The sequence below is a fragment of the Giraffa tippelskirchi genome, chromosome 14, assembly GCF_054371585.1.
Source record: "Giraffa tippelskirchi isolate mGirTip1 chromosome 14, T2T-mGirTip1v1.2.pri, whole genome shotgun sequence".
In the NCBI taxonomy this organism is placed as follows: domain Eukaryota; kingdom Metazoa; phylum Chordata; class Mammalia; order Artiodactyla; family Giraffidae; genus Giraffa; species Giraffa tippelskirchi.
The window spans coordinates 35706394-35729844 of NC_137288.1; the positions used below are offsets into that span (position 1 = coordinate 35706394).

General features: G+C 38.9%; 1 protein-coding gene across 7 annotated transcripts in view; it reads left to right on the forward strand.

Annotated features, from left to right (window-relative positions):
* Positions 1-23451, forward strand: part of NOL4 (nucleolar protein 4) — a 675738-nt gene that overhangs the window by 20150 nt on the left and 632137 nt on the right. The window lies entirely within an intron of this gene.

The window sequence follows — 23451 nt, forward strand, 5'->3', positions numbered from 1 at the left end:
ACACAACATGGTTCTTATTGCATACATACGTACTTAAAGCCATTGTGGCTTATTTATAAAGTAGACATCTCTCTCACACACACACAATTACAAGTACAAGTGTTTAGATACAGAGTAAATAACTTAAAGACTGGCCATCCCTGGAGGCTCCTGTCCATCCTCAGTGACTGTTCCTTGTTACCTTAATGTTTATTTCTGAGTTTTCAAGTTGGTCTTGTTTTTTATCTCCTCTCTGCTTTTGACCTGGTCCAGATTAAAATGCTGGGGAGCTTTTTTTTTCTTGATTTTGTCCCTTCGTATTTTCTCTCTCACTGTTTCTATTCCATAATTTGGCCACCTGATGCTAAGAACTGACTCATTGGAAAAGACCCTGATGTTGGGAAAGGTTGAAGGCAGGAGGACAAGGGGATGATAGAGGATGAGATGTTTGGATGGCATCACCGACTTGATGGACATGAGTTTGAGTAAGCTCCAGGGTTTGGTGATGGACAGGGAGGCCTGGCAGGCTACGGTCCATGGGGTCACAAAGAGGCGGACATGACTGAGAGACTGAACTGAACAGATTCTCTGTCTCTCTCTTTCTCCTCCATATCCTGCCTCCTCTCCCTTTCTGTCTCTCTTTCACTGATGGTATAAACAGTCTGATGATTTAGATAAATGTATATATCCTTGTAACCCACCTGCACAAGGCACCAGGAAAACTCCCTTGCGTTCCTTTCTAGTAAATCTTTGCCCACCTCCTCTACCCAGAGATAATCACTGTTTCGATATCTATGCCAGTATTTTCAATTTGTCTCTTCTAGAACTTCATATAAATGAATTCATATAGTACGTATATTTTTGTGTCTCTCTTTTAGCCGAGTGTTATGTCTGTGAGATTCACCACAACCAATGTCACTGTGTGTATCAAGAGTTTTTGTTTAGTCTCTAAGTCATCTTTGACTCTTTTGCGAACCTTGGAACTGTATGTAGCCTGCCGGGCTCCCCTGTCCATGGGATTTCCCAGGCAAGAATACTAGAGTGGGTTGCCATTTCCTCCTCCAGGGGAGCTTGCTGACCTGGGGATTGAACCCACGTTTCCTGCATTGGTTGGCAGAGTCTTTACTGCTGAGGCACCAGGGAAGCCGGTATCAACAGTAGTTCCTTTTTATTGCTGAGTTTAGTCCATCGCATAAATATATCACAATGTGTTCATCTGCTCCTCTGTTGATAGACATTTGGGTTGTTTATAGTGTTTAAAACTTATGAATGAAATTGCTTACAATTTTTTATATAAGCACCTCAAAGGTGTATATTTTCATCTCTTGAATAAATATTCCTGATCAGTTTTATTTTTTTAATGAATATTTTCATTTCTCTTTGGAAAATTCTTGTCAAGTCTTACAGAGGCTATCAATTTATTTATCCATTCAAAAAATCAGCTCTTGGTTTTATCTATTGTCTCCTTTTGGGTCATTTTGTTTTCTTATTGACTTCCCCGTTTATTTCTTCTTTTTGTTTATTTGAGGTTTGATTTACTCTTTCTTCTAGATTCTTATGGCAGGAACTCATATTGTTAACTTGAGGCCCTTCTTTCCTAATGTTAGAATTTAATGTGATAATTTTCTGTTTAAGCGCTGCTTTACCTGCATCTCACAGTTATACTGTATTTCATTTATATTCAGTTAAGAGTTGTTTCTAATTTTCCCAGTGATGCACTTTTTGATTCATCGTATTTAGAAGTGTGATTTTAATGTTCCTGCATATGAGGGGTGTTTCCAGACATTGTTCTGATTCCTCATTTAAATCCATTGTGGACAGAAAATGTACTTTGAATGATTTCAATCCTGTTAAATTTTGTGAGGTTTATCTTATGGTCCAGAATACGATCTTTCCTAATAAATAATCTATGTTCACTTGAAAATAATTTTCTTCTTTTCTTGACTAATGTGTTTAATAAATTACATTTAGGACGAATTGCTTGATAATATTTTTATCTTTTTATATCCTGATTTTCTACTAGTTCTATCAGTCATTAAGAGAGGGGTGTTGATGCCTTCTACTATAACTGTTGTGTTAGGTATCAGTTGCCACACTGCAAATACCCCCAAATTTAGTGGCTTAAAACATCACTACAGATCTATTATCTCAGAGTTTCCAGTTGCCTTCAAGATTTTCTCTGAATCTTTGGTTTTCATCATTTTGACTATGAAGTACCAATGAGTGTTTCCTTACACATCTTTCTTGCTTGGGGTTTTCTGAGAATCTGGAAACGGTGAATGTATATGTCTTACCAAATTTTGAAACTAGTCAACCCTTATGTATTCAAATATTATTTCTGCCCCGTTCTCTTACTCCACTCCTTTTTAACTTGAATTACATGTGTATTCTTTAACTTTTTACTTTACATTGAAGTATTGTGACAGTTAAGTGTTGTGACACATTAAGTGTTGTGACAGTTTCAGGAGGACAGCAGAGGGACTCAGCCATACACACACAGGTATACATTCTTCCCCAAACCCCCCTCCCATGCATGTTAAACCTTATTGTCCCACAGGACCCTGAGATTCTGCCACTCTTTCAACCTATTCTTCAGATTGGATCACTTTTCAAATTCCTTCAAGTTTACTTTCTCATTCTCTTGTCATCCCCATTCTGCTCTTAAAACTGTCTTGTGAGTTTTTATTTCATATATTTTTTTAATGTTTGGAACTTTATTTTCGTTCTTTTTGACACTTTTTACTTCTCTGCTGAAATTTCCTTTCTTTCATTCACTGTGAAGATAACTTCTTTATGTCATTGAATATAGTTGGAATAGCTGCTTAAAGACTCTTGTCCACTTACCCCAAGGCCTGGGTAATTTAGGGGTTGGGTTTCTTGTCTTTTCTCTTGAGAATAAGTCAACATATTCCTTGATCTCTATATTCTAAGTAACTTTGGAGTTTATCTGGCTACCATGAATGTGAGTTTGTGAAAACATGCTTTCTTTTAAATTCTGCCAAAGAGTTTATTTTTGTTTGTTTTCCATTTGCTCTGGTAGCAGTAAGCTTGGTTGAACTAAAACTGCTCCTTTTGAAGCAGCTCAAATGTCAGTTCAACTTTTCCTCTTTAACTGACTTCCGTGATCTGCCTCACACATGCATGATTTCAGGACCTGCCAGATAGATGAACACAGTGTGTGTACAGAAGTGATTTTGTCTCCCTCTTTTCTGGGGAGTAGTCTCTCACTTTCCAGGAGCTGTAGTTTCCTTGAAGCCTATCCTTGTTTCTCTGGGTCAGAAAGGCTGCAGATATTCTGGAGGAATTTTATCCACTCAATACTTGGTGCCTCCTGAAGCATTCGTTTAAGCAAAGAATTGTAGAAAGGCTTCTGCATTATACCTTTTTATGAGTATCAACCGCCAATATCCACCTGCTTTTCCCCACCTGCAGTGCCTTCAGATGCCTGTTTTATAGTGTAGGTAGTCCTTGCAGGCATAGTACATGTTAACTGAAATCTGTGAATTTTGTAACCAGGCTCTCCCTTTGCATAGGAACTGCTACTACAGAGCCCTATAAAGCAAGAACATGGCTCTGATATGTGGGGGTTTTGGCAACAGGTATTATGTGATGTGAGGACTGTCTGTATTTATATTTTGTTCAGAGTCTATGTGATTGTTTTCTAGAGTTTGGTTGTTCTGGTTGGATCTTTCTTGTCCTGACGAGAAGAGGAACTTGTCTCCTGATAGTTTTCTATCATGGTCTCATGTTTTTTTCCTTCATAGCACTTTTCATAATTTATAATTATCTAATTTATGGCTCTTAACTTACTTATTTTCACACTGTGCTGTTAGGATTCTATGACCGATCAGAGGTATCCATAGGTATGCATTGAATGAAGGAGTGATGTCTTCCATGATGATAAAACTTAGATTGCAAAATGGTTTCAGTTACAGTCAGGATACTTTATGGGACCACAAGCGGATAAACAGCATCACCATAGGAACCCAGATAAGACCTCCATGTATGTTTAAGACCTAAGATAGGCCCTACTGTATATTGTACTAATAAGATCATCTGATCTCTACTTTTACCAGATATTCCCTTAATAGTGTCTAACTGGGGAAATGGGAAAGGCCAGGAAGTGTTAATAGTTTATAATGAAGCCAAGCGTTTAACACATAGAGTTTTATGAGTCATTAAATGACTGAAAAGCTATGTGTTTATAGTTTTTATAGCTGTGACAGATTAACACTAACACCGTATATATATTCATTAGAGAATAGGTCTCAAGCTTGACGTTTTAGAGACCCTGGTTCTTTATATAAAACATCTTTTGTAGTGTCAATACTTAGCACAAAGTTGATGCTCAACAAAGAGTTTCTTCCTTTTTGCCTCCCCGTTCTCTTTCCCTTACCAAATCAAAGTGTTCTTTCCAGGCAGTTCAGTTTACTTTTTCCAAGCATTGCTTTGCAACCATATATTTGAAAAAAGCTTAGTGAAGCCAAGGCAAGAAATATCCTTTGTGTATGACAAAGCAGTTTCTACAGCAAAATTTTATACAGAGTGTAACACACACTTACTGCAAAATAAGGAAGAACATATTATCTTCCATCTAGCTCTCCAGATTCACTTTGCTTGTACCCTGGTAAATAAAGAAACTTGGTTGAGATTTTAAAATGAATTTCTCAAGCACTCCTTGGCTAGGGTGGAGGACGGCCCCATGAATGGGGCATACCCCTCTTATATGATAGCTTCCCTGGTAGCTCAGTTGGTAAAGAATCTGCCTGCAATGCAGAAGACCCTGGTTCGATTCCTGGGTTGGGACGATCCACTGGAGAAGGCATAGACTACCCACTCTAGTATTCTTGGGCTTCCCTTGTGGCTCAGCTGGTAAAGAATCCACCTGCAATGCAGGAGTCCTGGGTCCTGGGTTGGATCCAGATCCCTGGGTTGGAAAGATCCCCTGGAGAAGAGAAAGGCTACCCACTCCAATATTGTGGCCTGGAGAATTCCATGGACTGTATAGTCCATGGGGTCGCAAAGAGTCGGACACAACTGAATGACTTTCTCTTTCACTCTCCTCTTATATGAAGTCTGATTCGAGCTGCTTCCTTCAGGAATAGTCTCTTCAGGGTCACATATCTTCTACCAAGCGTATGACATTAGCATAGGTGACATGAAACGTGATTAACGGAGATAGGCTGCAGTCCATGGGGTCGCAAAGAGTCAGACACGACTGAGTGACTTCCCTTTCACTTTTCACTTTCATGCATTGGAGAAGGAACTGGCAACCCACTCCAGTGTTCTTGCCTGGAGAGTCCCAGGGACGGGGGAGCCTGGTGGGCTGCCGTCTATGGGGTCGCAGAGTCGGACACGACTGAAGCGACTTAGCAGCAGCAGCAGCAGAGACAAGAACTAGGACAGGTGACATCATGATATGTGATTAAAAGGAGACAAGACAGATGTGGGATCTCCACAGGCAGACAGTGTGAATGTCCTCACCTACTGGATATAGAGACACAAACCTATGTATCAGTGCTTCTCAGACTTTAATATGCATAGGGATCACCTGTGAATCCTGTTAAAATGAAGACTCTAATGCAGAAGGTTTGGAGTTGAGTCTGAGCTTCTGCATTTCTAACGAGATCCCAGGGAACACCTATCTGAGGCTACGACTTTGACTGGTTAGATTACACTGCTGAGTTGCTGTGTCAACTGAAATGGGGCTTAGAATATTTTCTTCTATTCCCTCCTTTTTAAGATTATGTTTACGACAATCAGAATTCTTTAAGCTTCTTGGATAAAAAGGCTTAGTGTAAAATAGATCCCAGACAATGTCACTCGCAACATCCCACGATTTTCGATTTTCTTGGCAATTGTTATTTCTGACATGTTGTTTAGTACACCTGACATGCCCAATCATAAGCTCGTATTGTTTTCTGTATGCTTAGTTATTATTCCAACCTCTTACTTCACAGATGAGGAGACTGAGGCTAGATTAATTACTTACAAGTTTCGAGCCTCTTTAACATGCAAAGAAAATAACATACGTTGGTTTCAAAGCAGATCACAGTGATATTTTACCTGCCAAAAATTATTAAATAGTGCTTTGATTGTGATTTTAACCAATAAGTTTATAAAATAGTAGAATTGTTTTCTCACTGCATTGAACCACTGCATTACTTTGCTATTATATCGACATAGTGTATTCCAGAGAACTCTTTTGCCAGGAAGACTGACACCTCATGTTTTATTGGTAGTATTGAATGGGAACAACCACTTAAATGGTAAAAATTTTCCTTTGATCATAAACATTCAGCTTACTAATCTCTGCCAAATCAGAAGACATTGCTTATAATGTTCTAGCAAAGTATGTACATAATTAAATACAGAGATGTGATTAAATTCAGAATCTAACCAATATGTTTGAATATAAATTTAAAACATGAGAAATAATAGGAAATACCAGGTATCTTCAGTTTTCAAATGTGATGTTCAAGTTGAAACTGATATTTTATCTGCTTATATTTTCATTGAAGTTTTATTTAAAATGAAAATGAATTCACCCCTCTACTCTTATCTAGTTCTGCACTTTCCACGGCATATCACTCATTTCTTCTCATATATCTGCTTATGCTTCAGATGAAAAGTCTCTAAAACTGAACTCATTTTCTCCTTCCTCTAAATGTTGAATTAAGTGGAAATATAAATCTCCTAACATTAAATTGGAATTGTCTTTGACTCTTTCTTCTCATTACCTCTATATATCATATCAGCCAGTTTCACTGATTCTTTCTTCCAAATGCTTTTGTTACTCTGAGAATCTTCCTGACATCACCCTTGTTCAAGCCATCATTAGCTCACACCTATTTTAGAAAACATCCCCTCTATTGATTTTTCTTCTTTTAGACTCACTCCCCTTTAATCCATCCGTGATTGTTAACACCAGATCATTCCTTTTAAAGCCATTATTAGGCTCACTGTCACCTGAATCCCCATAATAGCTCTCCATTTTCTATAAAATAAAATACAAATTCTTTAGCCCGGTTTTCTAGGCCCTTTGTAATCTGGGCTCCAATCTACCTTTCAAGTTTTTCTTTATACTAACTCCAACATAAACCCTCTATTACTGTCAAATTGCTTGACTTTCTGTCACCCAAACATGCCATATACTTTCCAGCTATTATGTCTTTTGCCATTTACCTGGTCTTGTAGGCATTTCATTCTCTCCTGTGCCCATGGAGATAAATTTAAGTGAAGACTACAGAATTTTTGACTGGTAATAGGCACTGGAGCTAATGGAGATCAACCTCTCACCTATTCCACCGTTTTAAGAAACTAAGAACCACAAAAATATAGGTCCGTATTAATATCTAATGAACACTATAGTAATCATTGCCTAGGTTGTTTATTTTGGAAATCATGTGGTTTATTTCATACCTAGCATAATGCCTAAGTTTTTAATAAATAATTTTGTAAAGACCAAAAATCTACTAAATTTAACCATCATAAACTATCTCAAGGATGTTCAGATTAAGCCCAGTGTGCTACATGTTCTATGGACCAGCTAAAGACAAGTTATAAACTGACTTGTCATTGAACCAAAGATTTTTCTGGTTCCCAAAAATAGGTGCTCACACTTTATGCCTTGCTAATATCAGGATGAGTCTGCTAAAAATTTAATAGCTCAACTTTTAGCAGCTTTAAAAAATTTCTCGATCTTTATAAGGGTTATGCATTGAGGGAGTGAGGGCAGAAATTGGCTGATTATAAAAAGCAAATCAACTAAAATTTAGTGAAAAAGTAAGTTGTTCAGTTGTGTCCAACTCTTTGCCACTGTATGGACTGTAACACTACAGGCTCCTCTGTCCATTGGATTCTCCAGGCAAGAATACTGGAGTGAGTGGCCATTCCCTTCTCCAGGGTATATTCCTGAACCAGGGATCAAACCCACATCTCCTGCATTGTAGACAGATTCTTTACTGTCTGAGCCACTAGAGAATAGTCCTTAATAGGGGATGATAGTAAGAGAGAATTATTCTCTATACTGAGGATAAATGGACTCTGCCACATACAAGTTAACATTATTAAGATTGAGAATAAAAACATGTTCTGAAGTGACCTTGAAATAATCTCTTCTGGATAATTTCACTGGTCATACAATATTTTGTTAGGCATGTGCCACTACTTTAAAGTGAGTCAGCTGAAGGTATTTCTGATGATTTGCTGTAACCTAAACTGAGCAGGAATATGATTTTACAGACTACCAACGTACTGTGATTTGAATTTTAAATACAAAATAATTGCACCTATTTGATAATAACCTAGTATGGTTTATGGCAGTAATATTTTCTAGTTGATGAAGTATAAAAAAGTGTGTACATTTTCAAAAAAGCACACCAGTCCAAAGGCATCTTTAGCAAACTACCTCGGCAAGTGGCAGCAGAAGGCAGAACAGGATGTCACCTCCTCACCAACGTACTGGAATGATGTCCACCCCAGAGCTTAGAATCAGGAAGGGAAATTGGGGACTGGCAAGGAGTAAGACTATGAAATCTTTATTGATTAGGTGAGTTTACTTGCAAATGACTGAGACTGCATACGCTATCACCAAGTCAAATGGTATCTCAACAGGAATGTAGCTTTAGGCAAAGTTATTTTATGCGCACTTGAATTCACGGCTTGTGTTATGAGAAGTGGTGGTCCTCAGGCTGAAGTCTACCAACAGTAAGTTAGAAGCTACTCAGATCTGTTTTTGCAGAGAATGTCCAGTCAGCTACTGCTGAGCGAGTTACAAAGTTAGTTATGCTATGGGTGATTCACTTGCTGTATAGGTGCATTGCTGTGATTGTTGTTTAGTTTGGATCCAGAATTATAGAATTAATGATTACTATGGTCACCATGCTAGCTTCAGCATTACGTGAACCAAGAACTTCCAGATGTCCACGCTGGGTTTAGAAAAGGCAGAGGAACCAAACATCAAATTTCCAACATTCGCTGGATCATAGAGAAAGGGATCCAAAAAAAAAAAGCTTCTACCTCTGTTTCATTGACTATGCTAAAGCCTTTGACTGTGGGATCATAACAGACTGTGGAAAGCTCTTAAAGAGATGGGACTCTCTGACCATCTTACCTGGCTCCTGAGAAACCTGTATGTGGGTCAAGAAGCAACAGTTAGAACCCTGTATGGAACAAATGACTGGTTCAGGATTGAGAAAGGAGTACGACAGGGCTGTCTGTTGTAACCCTGTTTCTTTAACATATACGCTGAGCACATCATGAGAAATGCTGGGCTGGGTGAGCTACGAGCTGGAATTAAGATAGACGGGAGGAAGAAACATCAACAGTCTCAGATATGTGGATGATACCACTCTAATGGCAGAAAGCAAATATGAACTAAAGAGTCTTTTGATGAGGGTGAAGGAGGAGAGTGAAAGAGCCGGCTTAAAACTAAATATTAAAAAAAATCCTAAGATTATGACATCTGGCCCCATTGCTTTATGGCAAATAGAAAGGGAAAAGGTGGAAATAGTAACAGATTTCCTCTTCTTGGGCTCTAAAATCAGTGTGGATGTCGACTGCAGCCATGACATCAGAAGACAATTGCTTCTTGGCAGGAAAGCTATGACAAACCTGGACAGTGTGTTGAAAAGCAGGGACATTACTCTGCTGACAAAGGTTCATATAGTCAAGGCTGTGGTCTTCCAGTGGTCACATACAGTTGTGAGAGCTGGTCTGTGAAGAGGGCAGAGCACCAAAGAATTGATGCCTTTGAACGGTGGTGCTGGAGAAGACTCCCAAGATTCCCTCGGACAGCAAGGAGAGTAAACCAGTTAATCTTAAAGGGAAATCAACCCTGAATATTCATTGGAAAGACTGATGCTGAAGCTCATACTCCAGTATTTTGGTCACATGATGTAATGAGCTGACTCATTGGAAAAGTCCCTGATGCTGGGAAAGATTGAGGGCAGAAGGAGAAGAGGGCATCAGAGGATGAGATGGCTGGATGGCATCACCAATGCAATGGACATGAACTTGGGCAAACTTTGGGAGATGGTGAGGGACAGGGAGGCCTGATGTGCTGCAGTCTATGGGGTCACAAAGAATCGGACACAAGTGGGCCACTGAACAACAACAACAATGGTCACCAAAAGCTAGTTAAAACAATGTTCCCAGCAGCTTTATTCATAATGGACAAAAATTCAAAACATTCCCCAAATTTATGAGTAGGGGAATGAATAAACAAACAGTTAAATGTATACAATGGAATACTACTCAGCCATATAAAAGAATAAACTGACCACTTTCTGTTTCAGACCCATCATGTAAAGTTACCACCACATCTGTTCTTATGTTAAAACAAACAAGCTAAACAAAAACCCCAAACAAACAAACAAAAAACCCTGAACACATTGAAAAGTAATGACTTTTCTTGGGTCCCATCAGAAAGCTGAGATTGTAGGGCAAATAATCACCCTGAAATCTGATCAACAGGCAAATATAAAGAGTCAAATCAAGATGTGCTTATCTGGAACAGAAGCCACTGGCACTATAAACTGGCAGGAGCATTTAAATGGTAAATTTGATGAATTGTGTACAGGCCAAATGTAGACTTATGGGAGAGTGAGAAATTCTTAGGGGTTACATTTTGAGGGAGACCCCCCCACTTTTAGATGTATTGCTTCCAGGAACCCCTCCAGGTTCTCATATTGAGGAGTCAAGAAAAATCTTCTTGTAGAGATGCACTTGTGAGGGTTATAGCCGAGATACATATGCCAACAAACTTAATAACTTGGAAGAAATGGACTAATTCCTTGCAAGACACAAGGTATTAAAACTCACATAAGAAAAATTTGATAATTTGAATAAGCCTGTATCTATTCAAGAAATGGAATTAATAATTACTTTCTGGAAAAAGAAGGTACCTGGCTCACTTGTGAGTTCTACTGAACATTTAAAGAAGAAATGATACCCAGTCAAACTCTGGCTCCTTTGAAGAAATACTGAGTTTGCAACTGTAAGGGTTAATTTTGAATCCATACTGAATCTGCTTCTGTGACTTTAGCTCTTACTTTGTCATTTTTGTTATTATAGGCATACAGAGTTGCCTGCCTCGGGGAGCCCTGCCAGCCCCCTCCATCTGACCCTGGGGCTAGGTGGCCTTTTTTAGCTCACAGGAAGATAGCCTGACCCTGCCCACCTATGAAGGGCTGTAAGGAAGTGAAGCTAACACACTCCTCTGCCTGAGGCTTTCCATTCTAGGAGATATTTTCAATAATTTAATGGTCTTTTTACTTTGTTTCATCACCTCCCCCCATCTCTGATCCATAAAAGAACCTGGCATCCACGCCCCTAGAAGATGGTTGTTTTGAGGTGTTCGCCTACCATCTTCTCGGTCAGCTGGCTTTCCGAATAAAGTCATCTTCCTTGTCTCAACGCCTCATCCCAGATTTGTTGGCCTATTTTGCAGCAAGCAGAGCGGGCTTGGGCTCAGTAACAGGTTGGCCAAGAAGCTTGTTTGGGTTTTTCCATAAGATGTAATAGAAAAACCCAAAGGAACTTTGTGGTCAACCCAATAATTTCTGAGGATAGGGTTTGATTTTTGTTCTGACCACAGAAGATCTTCTCCGAGGTATCCTATTTGCTGTTTTCTCCTAAAAATTAGCTGGTCTTGGTGCAGTTGAGCCTTTATCTTGAATATTCTCCCTAAATCCTTTCATCACAACCTCCACTTTGGGCTTGAACTTCTTCATTCTCTGTTGCAAATGAAGTCAGTTTCTTTGGGAGGATTTTGAGAGCTGCCTTAAGGCCTGTTTCTCCTCCCAGACATTTAAGCCAGGCATCTGGAGCTGAGGGTAGGAATAATGCTTGTAACCTTCTCACTGACTGACATAGTAACTCAAGAAGCTGAGTGTTCAGTGGCAGGGGACTAGCCACCTGGGGACCTCTCAACTTTGCTGTCCTGGCATGGAAGGTCCACTTCACAAGAAGAGGAAAGGCAACTCTACTCCAGTATTCTCAGCATGCAACATTCAGGGCAGAACTTTTGGTCCCATGGTCGGGGATAGACAGGAAGAGAGCCCAACAGCTCAACAATACTCAACAGAGACTTAGCCTCCGTATCCCTGAGTCTCCCATGGGAAATCTACATGTACACACTTGACAGAAACTCACTTTCTGAATTTCTTCTCTTGAAACCAATGGTGCTGGGCTGCCCTCCACAGGCTCGCAAGCCCTGTAATTGCCCAGCCTCAAGACCAAAGAAAGAGCTCAGATTCAGAGATTGAGGCATCAGTAGTTTATTATTCAAGGGATCCTATACATCTGAAGCAAGAATGTCCTGGAGAGACTGATACCCCACCGTGGATGGCAGACAGCAGGACAGGCAGGACAAGGCAGCAGTCTTCCTAAGGGTAGGTAGAGAGAGATTACCAGCTACAGGGAGAATTGACGTCAGGTTGGCTCACCAGTTACCAGGGAAACCAGCAGAGGAGCACAACCCTCATTGTTCCTTTGATTTTGCTGTTTGTTTTTGTTCAGTCACTCGTTCCTGTCTGACTGTTTGCAACCCCATGGACTGCAGCACTCCAGGCTTCCCTATCCTTCACCATCTCCCAGAGTTTGCTCAAACTCATGTCCATTGAATGGTAATGCCATCCAACCCATCTCATCTTCTGTCACCCCCTTCTCTTCCTGCCTTCAATCTTTCCCAGCTTCAGGGTCTCTTCTAATGAGTCAGTTCTTTGCAGCAGGTGGCCAAAGTGTTGGGAGTTTCAGCTTCAGCATCGGTCCTTCCAATGAATATTCAGGGTTGATTTCTTTTAGGATGGATTGATTGGATCTCCTTGCAATCCAAGGGATTCTCAAGAGTCTTCTCCAACACCACAGTTCAAAGGCATCAATTCTTTGAAGCTCATCTTCTTTATGGTCGAACTCACACATCCATACATGACAACTGAAAAAACCATAGCTTTGCCTGTAGGGACTTTTGTCAGCAAACTGAGGGTCTCTGCTTTTTACTGCACTGTCTAGGTTTGTCATAGCTTTTCTTCATTTGATAAGCTTTGACAAACTATCCCTGTGGAGAGTACTGATCTAAAGATTAGAACAATCACTAACTGGCAGGGAGCAAGTCTGTAGGCAATTACTGATTCAGTTCAGTCACTTAGTCATGTCTGACTCTTTGCAGCCCCATGGACTGCAGCACACCAGGCCTCCCTGTCCATCACCAACTCACGGAGCTTGCTCAAACTCATTTCCATTGAGTTGATGATGCCATCCAACCATCTCATCCTCTGTCATCCCCTTGTCCTCCTGCCTTCATTCTTTCCCAGCATCAGGTTCTTTATCAGTGAGTCAGTTCTTCACATCAGGTGGCCAAAGTATTGGAGTTTCAGCTTCAGCATCAGTCCTTCCAATGAATATTCAGGACTGATTTCCTTTAGGATGGACTGATGGAATCTCCTTGCTGTCCAAGGGACTCCCAAGAGTCTTCTCCAACACCACAGTTCAAAAGCATCAATTCTTCGGCACCTCAGCTTTCTTTATTTTCCAACTCTCACATCCATACGTGACTACTGGAAAAACCATAGCTTTGACTATATGTACCTTTGTTGGCACAGTAATGTCTCTGCTTTTGAAATCGCTGTCTAGGTAGGTCATAGCTTTTCTTCCAAGGAGCAAGCATCTTTTAATTTACATGGCTGCAGTCACCATCTGCAGTAATTTTGGAGCCTAAAAAAAGAAAGTCTCTCACTGTTTCCATTGTTTCCCCATTTATTTGCCATAAGTTATGAGACTAGATGCCATGATCTGAGTTTTCTGAATGTTGAGTTTTAAGCCATCCCTTTCACTCTCCTCTTTCACTTTCATCAAGAGGCTCTTTAGTTCCTCTTCACTTTCTACCATAAAGGTGGTGTCATCTGCACATCTGAGGTTATTGATATTTCTCCTGGCAATCTTGATTCCAGTTTGTGCTTCATCCAACCCGGCATTTTGCATGATGTACCATGCATATAAGTTAAATAAGCAGGGTAACAATATACAGCCTTGACATATTCCTTTCCCAATTTGGAACCAGTCCATTGTTCCATGTCCAGTTCTGACTGTTCCTTCTTGACCTGCATACAGATTTCTTAGGAGGCAGGTAAGGTGGTCTGGTATTCCTATCTCTTTAAGAATTTTCCACAGTTTGTTGTGATCCATGCTGTCAAAAGCTTTAGCCTAATTTATGAATTAGGCTCTGTGGTTAAGAAGGATGGTCTATTGTGTGGGTAGGGTATAGGTAAAGCAGAAATGGGTCCAACAAGTAATGTACAGAGAACAAGAGAACGGCCACCTTGGGCAGCCTGATCATACAGATGGTAATCAGAATTTTGACTATTTAGGAACTGAATGTTTATACCCCAAATATAAAATATCATATATATATTTATGGCTATCTAGGGAGAAGGAAATGGCAACCCACTCCAGTGTTCTTGCCTAGAGAATCCCATGGACAGAAGGGCCTGGTGGGCTGCTGTCCATAGGGTCACATAGAGTCAGACATGACTGAAGCAACCTAGTATGCATGCATGCATTGGAGAAGGAAATGGCAACCCACTCCAGTATTCTTGCCTGGAGAATCCCGGGGACAGAGGAGCCTGGTGGGCTGCCATCTATAGGGTTGCACAGAGTTGGACACGACTGCAGCAACTTAGCAGCAGCAGCATGGCCATCTAATCTATGTTATTTACCCTATTTATTTTTAACTAGAAAGGGACTAAATTGGAAAGAAAATTAGGCTTATATTAACATGTCTAAGAGAGAGTCTCGGGAGAGAGCACAAGAACATAAGCAGGCAGAGTATTTTTAATTAATGTTAAGGACTATAAAATATTGGATTAATAGATGAATACGTCTCATATCTTATTAGTTCATAAAATCAAGATACATAGTGTTAAATGTAGTTTTAATAAGCTACTGCTTCCATCGTGTCAGCATTGAAGCTGCTCCTGTGATGTTTACTGTAGCAGATTTTACACTGGTAACCTTAACAATTTATGAAATGCTGGCACGTGCATGATTATTTTTAATTTCTTTTCTCATGATAATTCTGTAAAGTAGATACAACTGAGGATCCACTCAACTAAGGTGAATGGCAGAACCGGAGCTTAAAACCTCCTCATTCCTGACGCTTACATCTTTTGACAAACCTCTCAGACACCATATATTATTAACAAGCATGCAACTACATTTTAATAGGACTTCCTTATTCTGTTGCTGGATCATTTCTATACTGACTGCTTTGGAGTTCAAAACCTATGGGTCTGAAACATCAATAAGAAATCCTATAGTCTGTAACTCTTGTTAAAGGATAAATTGAGGCATATTAAAGATTTTAAGTTTATCTGAGCAAAATCTGATGGGGTTGGAGCAAGGGGCATACCACCAAACCAGAAGTAGTTAGGAGCACTCCCCTGGCAGAAGCTCAGGGAGAGACTTTTACAGAGAAGAGAGGGAAGCAAAGTCAGGAAATTATTGACTGGCTACAGCTTCCAGCCTAGTTGGCTGTTTGTGCTTGGTTGCCCTTAGGTTTTGATTCCCTTTTGGTTTGCTTATGGGGCTCCATGACCTTACAGTTAACCTCAGTCTACTGGCCACCTTGTTTAATTGACACTCCAGATGCCTAGCATCTCTTGTTTTGGGGAACTCTCCTTCTCTGACCACTGCTTCCTACCACCATTGTGGTACCGCACCTTTTCTAAGAGCTTTCATAGTAGATACTCTTGAGTTTCCCTCTCTCATGGTACTTGTCACCATAAATTTGTGTTTTGCTAGGATCAGCAGAGTTCCTAACACTTACCAGATATTCAACGAGTTGGCTGGATGAAGAAGTGGCGGGCCACACAAATGTGTTTTGTTCCACTTCCTCTTCATTGGTTTCTGTTTTCTAGCTGGTTGATTTTTTTTCACCCTGGTTTAGCCTATTGGTCATTGTTGCTGTGCTTTTTTACCCTGTCTCTAAGTCACAATCAATTATATGGCTTCTAGGTTTACCCAGGGATTCCTAGAGGAACTGGAATAAGTAGGTAAAATGTAATACCAACCAATTTTCAACAATGAGATGTCAACACTATTGTATTTTAGGGGATCAATAAATATCAGCTGAATGAAAGAGCAAAGAGGGGAAACATTAAAGTTTCTCAATGATGAGTGTACTTTGGAAGGGATAGATTCTAAGTAAATTTTGTTGTCCAGCTCTAACAGAAGCAGGAGAAGGTAACTACTAACAGAGGCTACCTGATTCTGTGAAGGCCTGTTTATAGATCTGAGTAAATGGTCCCATCACTTCATGGGAAATAGATGGGGAAACAGTGGAAACAGTGTCAGACTTTATTTTTTTGGGCTCCAAAATCACTGCTGATGGTGACTGAAGCCATGAAATTAAAAGACGCTTACTCCTTGGAAGGAAGGTTATGGCCAACCTAGATAGCATATTTAAAAGCAGAGACATTACTTTGCCAACAAAAGTCCGTCTAGTCAAGGCTATGGTTTTTCCAGTGGTCATGTATGGATGTGAGAGTTGGATGGTGAAGAAAGCTGAGCGCTGAAGAATTGATGCTTTTGAACTGTGGTGTTGGAGAAGACTCTTGAGAGTCCCTTGGACTGCAAGGAGATCCAATCAATCCATCCTAAAAGAGATCAATCCTGGGTGTTCATTGGAAGGTCTGATGTTGAAGCTGAAACTCCAATACTTTGGCCACCTCATGCGAAGGGTTGACTCATTGGAAAAGACCCTAATGCTGGGTAGGATTGGGGGTGGGAGGAGAAGGGGACGACAGAGAATGAGATGGTTGGATGGCATCACCGACTCGATGGACATGGGTTTGGGTGGATTCCGGGAGTTGGTGATGGACAGGGAGGCCTGGCATGCTGTAATTCATGGGGTCTCAAAGAGTCGAACACGACTGAGCAACTGAACTGAACTGAAATGAAGAATCTTATTTAAAACTTAATCAGCTCTCTAATACCTAAATTAAGACTGGGAAACATTTTTTAAAATTAAAGTTTTATGTACAAAATTTAAAAGGTATATGTGTATATATAAATTTCACGTGTATATGTATATTACATATTGCGTATTATATATTATGCAACATGTTACATGTGTGCTAAGTCACTTCAGTCATGTCCAACTCTTTGCAACCCTATGGATTGTAGTTCACCAGGCTCCTCTGTCTGTGGGATTCTCCCAGCAAGAATACTGGAGTGGGTTGCCATGCCCTCCTCCAGGGATCTTCTCAACCCAGGGGTCAAACCCAAGTCTCTTATGTCTCCTGCATTGGCAGCAGGATTCTTTACCACTAGCACCACCTGAGAAGTCCAGCATGTTACATATGACACATTACATATATATATAATGCAGTATTACAATACCATTAAAATGTGCTTGAAAATCAATGTGTATTTACATGTAAATAACAATGAAATATATTAAGTGAATAAGTTACACACAAAAAGTGCTTCTCTGTTTGCTGAAAAAAAGTAAATATCTATATATTCATAAATATATAAGACACTCTGGAAAGATCTATACCAAAATATCAGTCATGGATATCTCTATACAATAATATTAAACGTGCTTTTTTACTTTTCTTTTTGTTTTCTTTTTTGTCATCTTAATATTTAAAAAGAAAATACTAATCTATTTGAAATTTGAAGAACAAAATAAATCAGTATGTTCTGAATAATTTTTAGTGGATTTTCAGTATTACCTGTTGCTAATATCTGGTGATACCAAATGATGTCTTGGGCTTAGAAAGGAAAGAGGGAAACAGAAAATGAGAATGGGTTGATTGAAAACAAAATCCTTCCAGAAATATTTCAAAGTCACAATTAGTTTCCCAGGAAAGGCTTTCTGACTTCCCTAAACATTCTTCTGTATTAACATTACCTGTAGAATGTGGGATCCTCATGGTGAATGTAGTAACGAGAAAATGCTGGATTCCAGTGGTAGAGTTAGAGGAAAGGAACATACTCAATCAGTCTAGAATGGTACTCCTTGATTTTATCAAGAAAAGTATCCCATAATCAATTTTATCTGCCTTTGAAGTTTTAGAGCAAAGTGGAATCAATTACTTTGATATTTGCTTACATCAGCCACTGAAATTTTTTCAGTGTCTTTCAGATTACATACATGTTAACCTAAGTCAAATATGTATTTGACAAATGTATAAACTGTCAAAAATACTTTTTTAATATATTTCATCCCTAATGAAATGAGTTGTTTTGCAGATTATGGAGATTCTGAACTGCGAAAATTCACTAATTACATTTTTAAAATATATTAAATAGTATATTTAAATACGTTAAACTCTAAACATTTCTTTTTAAATATAATAATACATTTAATAATAAGTAAGTTGAATTTGAAACTATTAGTCTTATCACTAGTACTTTTTTGTGGTGGAAAACCATCTGGGGGAGGAGGGATAATCTAAGGAGAGCTGTGATTTTTATGGTATTATTGTTGACAAATATATAAAACTATGATGAATGAAAAAACATAGAAATTACAGAGAGCTTGAAGCCTTACACTGTATCATTGTTACTTGTACACTATAATAGTATTATTATATTGTGTAAAAATAACCAATCATTTTAATAATAAAATGAAAGTGATGTCAAGGTCAATGAATAATAAGTAATATGATTTATAGTTTTCAAATGGTTGTATTAATAATATGTAACTAAGGAGGACATCAATATCCAAGGGATGAACTGATCTGGTGGAAACTTGTGATGATATCTGATTTAATAGTTTGTTGCTTGACCTCTTTCATTGTGTATGAGGCAATTTCCTTGTACGTCTGTTTGAGAAGATTTCCCCAGATGAACGTTAGGCTTGTAATTGTTTACAAAACATAGTCTTTCCCTGGTTTGGAGATCCCAAAGGGGAAAAGATGATAAATATACAATTGAACCATTTTCCTCTTTTCTACAACATAAAATATTGTTATTAAACTACCAGCTAACAACTACCTGTGCTGTGCTGAGTCACTTTAGTCGTGTCTGACTTTGCAACCCTGTGGACCACCGTGCTCCTCTGTCCATAGGATTCTCCAGGCAAGAATACTGGAGGGTGTTGCCATTTTCTTCTCCAGGGGATCTTCCTGACTCAGGGATCGAATTTGAGTCTCCTGCATTGGCAGGTGGATTCTTTACCACTGAGCCACCTAGAAAGCCCTTAACAATTACCTACTTTATAACCTTTGTTTGCATTTTTAGTAATCACATTACTCAGAAAACTTGATAAACAAATTCAAACATCTAACTACAATTTTGTATTTTCTTCACCAAATTTCATCTGTTTTCTATCTTCCTCTTTTTTTTTTTTTTTTCAGATTTCATCTGAAATTTTGGATAATCACTCACTTGGAACTTTGAATTAGTCAAAATTATTTTATCTCCAGCTCATGTTTTTAATTCCGTATGTCACATTTTAAATCTTCTTTACAACTCTTTAGGGGGAAACTGAGGCTTCCCTGGTAGCTCAGAGGTAAAGAATCTACCTGCAATGCAGGAGACGCAGGAGACTCAGAGTCAATCCCTGGGTGGGGAAGATCCCCTGGAGGAGGGCATGGCAATCCATTCCAGTATTCTTGCCTGGAAAACCCATGGACAGAGGAGCCTTCCGGGCTACAGTCCACAGGGTCGCACAGTCAAACATGACTGAAGCAACTTAGCATGCATGCAGGGGAAAATTATTAAGTTGCATTTCTAAAGCCCCTATTATCTATGTGAAAATGTTTGATAACTATGAACTGTTAGCATTAGTTATTCTCAGTCTTTTCTTTTTCAAGGAGAAAATAATGTTTGCAACCAACAGACAGATATATTATAGTCCATCAGTAGTGACATAGATCAGTTCTACCATTTATGCATCTTGAAATGACTCACATTTAATGGGCAATAAATGTTTAACATAAAAATTCCAGCAAAGCAGCAAGTGAAAACAATTTTAAACCTGGCTATGATTTTTATGAATAAAGAAGTAACCACAGAGGGAAGGCTTTCCTGGTAAACTAAAAGCGTTTCCTGATGCATAGTGACTACACACATCAGTTTTGGAATCTGTTGGACCTGAGTTATTTTTCAACACTGTATTAATTTTTAATCACACAAGTGCCTCATGAATAAATTTTCCTGGTAAGAATTCAAACACAGCAGATAGATATAAAGCTCCTTTGACTGTCTTTCCTTATCCCTAATCCTAGTCCCTTTGAGGAAAAAGCCATAGTTGTCAGATATATTTCCTAAAAATTTTTCTAAAACTTTTATACAGATGTAGATACAAATATATTATAATTGTTAGCAGCTACAGTCGAGCTCAAAAATAGAGCACCATGAAAAACATACATTTTTCATTGATATTTTATTCACTCAACACTATGTGTTAGAAATTTTTCATAGCTAGAAGTGAGCACAAATGTTCTTTTCCATTTATTTGCTATAACAAAGAGTACACATAATGGTGAAAATAAATATCCATGTGTCAGCTTGTTTATGCAAACGGCAGAGGAGTGAAATGGAAGATTCATGGTATATGGGCATTTTTCATGTTTGTTGAGTGTTTATGTGCCCAACACTCTTTGGAATGTGGAGCTAAATGCTGCTATTTCCCTCTTTTCCAGGTAGAGAAACAGGCATAGGGAGGTTCAGTATTTTTAATAAGAAGTATGAGAGATTACGCAGCTCATTGGATTATATGGAAATTAATTTGCAGAGCAGGAATCTGAACCCACAGTATGTCTAAGCTCTTCACCTTATTGCCATACCGACTCTATAGCAGACACCACCAATTAGAAAAGTGAAAGTGAAAGTCGCTCAGTCGTGTCCGACTCTTTTCAACCCCATGGACTACGTAGTCCATGGAATTCTCCAGACCAGAATACTGGAGTGAGTAGCTTTTCCCTTCTCTAGAAGATCTTTCCAACCCAGGGGTCAAACCCAGGTCTCCCACGTTACAGGCGGATTTTTTTACCAGCTGAGCCACAAGGGAAGCCCAAGAACACTGGAGTGGGCAGCCGATCCCTTTTCCAGCAGATCTTCCTGACCCAGGAATCAAACGGAGGTCTCCTGCATTGTAGGCGGATTCTTTACCAGCTGAGCTACAAGGAATTAAGCATATTTGCCTTCTCCCTAGTCATGTGTGTGAGTTCCCAGCATCACTCCTTTCACCAATACTTGATATTTTTAAATGTTTAATTACTTGCCAATTTGATAGGTAAAAAATAATATCTTGTCATTTTAATTTGCATTTCCCAGATTTCTCGTAATGTTGAGCATCTCTTTATAGCTTATCCAACATTCGTATTTTCTTTTCTGTGAATTATTTTTAATATCTGAAAACTAAAGGTTTAGATTTTAAAGTGAAATCAATCCATATTCTGAATCTATGTCTTTCTCTCTCTCTTTCTCTACATAGACACACTCCTTCCACACACACACACACCGAGGAGTTTATATGTGCTTCTGTATATTACATATAGAGTTTCCAGGTGGCTCAGTGGTGAAGAATCCACCTGCAATGCAGGAGACTTGGGTTCAATCCCTGGGTCGGGAAGATCCCTTGGAGGAGGAAATGGCAACCCACTCCAGTATTCTTGCCTGGAGAATCCCATGGACAGAGGAGCCTGGCGGGCTAAATTCCATGGTCTCAATGAGTCGAAAAGACTTAGAGACTAAACAGCAATATGTTGTGTATATAAATATATTATATTTATATGTATTATACAAGACACACATATAATATATGAAGCATGTAATCAGTGTGTGCACACATCTAATACAACCAGACATTCTGCATTGGTTGTTGTCAGCTGCTCCCCATCTCACTCCCTCATCTATCCTTCTATGTTCTGTCTTGGGAGAGGAACCTGTAAGGACTGCGTCACGTGGGCTCCTTTTGACCATTGGCTTCTAGCTACAGCACCTGTTGGAACAGACCACTTGCAGAGCCCCAGCTGTCAGAAAACTGAAGATTCTAGAGTTTTCTCGCCTAGCACAGTGAGGCCCAGGGCTTGCCACAGCATCCTGCTCTTCTACCTCCTGGGTGTTTCCAACTCTTTACAGATCCCTGTCACTCTACCAACTCTCCTGCAAGTAGTCCTTTTATTAAAATCTAGGCTAAGTGATTTGGAGTAGTTCATCTGTTTCATGCCAGGACACTGCTGGGCACAACTTCTAATTAGAGTACTAATGACATTCTAATCTAAGCATAGCTAGAAAAATGTCTCTTCTGATTTGGGTCCAAACTCTCTTCTTTAGAAAATTAGATTCCACCTAATCTCCTTATTTTATTCCACATAGAGCACTTCAATGCCAATCAGCATTGGCATATCTCATAGCTCTGATTCTTTCTATTGAGAGTACAATCTTAAGTTCAAGCCAATGTTCAATAATTTCGCCAATTGTGCAGGCGAAACTCTTGCCCCAAATAACATATATATGTTTTACTTCAGAAAATCTCAAACATATACAAAAGTAGCTAGAATAACAAAATGAACCCACATATACCTATAACTCAGTTTCAGTTATTATCAGCACATAACCAATCTTATTTCATCTATACCTCCATCCATTCCTCCAATGTTATTTTGATGAAACCTTAGAGATTCTATTACTTCATCCAAAAAAATATCTGACCACATAATCTACCATCGCTATAAATTTAAAAATAGTAGTGATCCCTTAATATCATTAAATGTATAGTGTTCAAATTTCCAATTGTCTTACACTGCATTTTTAATAGTTTGATAGTCTGCACATTTCAACTGATTTATCATGTCTTTTAATTTTCTTTCAATCCATCAGCTCCTCACTCATTTCTCTTTTTTCTCTTGCAGTTTGGTTGTTGAGGACACAGAGTCAGTTGTTTGAGAATTTCCCACAATGTGAAATTTGCTGTTTGCATCTCCGTAGTGTTGAATAACATAAGTCTCTAAACTCTGTATTTCCTATAAATTAGCAGTTGGTAAGTGGTAAGGGTTTTATCAGATTCACGTTAGTTGTGTTTTATTTCACAAGTGTTAGTGTACTTTACCATCAAGACACATTTATCCTCACCCACAGGTTAAGGTATTCAAAAAGGTACAGACTTCCAGTTATTATTAAAAACAGACAAAAAAGAAATATCTAATCTCTAGTTCTCTCTCTTATAGTGATACCGGTAGACACTGATTCTCAAAGCCTAAATCCATTTGGAGTTGCAAAGTGGTAATACTATTCTATTATTTCTTCATTTATTGTCTAGACTGCTTCTGTTAAAAAAAAAAAAAATCCAAAGGTAAAAATTTCCCTCATCTGCTATTTTGGTTATCTAGGGCTGCAATATTGGGATGGCAGGAGAAATGTTCAATTCTTTTGATTTCTTCACTATTTTAAAAATATTTAATTGATTTACTATATCCTACAGTGGTGACCAGTTAGTTTATTTTAATAACATTA